The sequence below is a fragment of the Nannospalax galili genome, unplaced genomic scaffold (assembly GCF_000622305.1).
Source record: "Nannospalax galili isolate Female #2095 unplaced genomic scaffold, S.galili_v1.0 scaffold448, whole genome shotgun sequence".
NCBI classification, from domain to species: domain Eukaryota; kingdom Metazoa; phylum Chordata; class Mammalia; order Rodentia; family Spalacidae; genus Nannospalax; species Nannospalax galili.
The window spans coordinates 1,035,990-1,036,563 of record NW_008359324.1 but is presented as its reverse complement, the minus strand read 5'-3'; positions in this window follow the sequence as shown (position 1 = coordinate 1,036,563).

Below are 574 nucleotides of genomic sequence, written 5' to 3'. Positions count from 1 at the left end.
TCAATTTTATTCCATTGGTCTATGGGTCTATTTTTGTGCCAGTACCATGTTATTATGACTAAAACTCTGCAATACAGCTTGAAATCTGGTAAAGTAATCATCCCCAGCATTGCTCTTAGTGCTCAGGGTTGTTTTGGCTATCCGAGGTCTTTATGCTTCCATATGAATCTTAGGACAGTTTTTTCCAGTTCTTTGAAAAATGTCATGGGGATTTTGATTGGCATTGCGTTGAATCTATATATGACTTTTGGTAGTATGGTCATTTTCACAATATTAATTCTTCCAATCCATGAGCACGGGAAGTCTGTCCATCTTCTGAAGTCTTCCTCAATTTCTTTCTTTAAAGATTTAAAATTTTCATTGTAGAGCTTTTGAATGTCTTTGGTCAGGTTCATTCCTATATATATATGATTGATAGATAGATGATAGATAGATAGATAGATAGATAGATAGATGATAGATAGGTAGATATAGATATAGACATATTGCAGCTATTGTGAAGGGGAGTATTTCCATGTGCTCTTTCTCTGATTGCTTGTTATTGGTATACAGAAAGGCTGCAGACTTTTGTAGG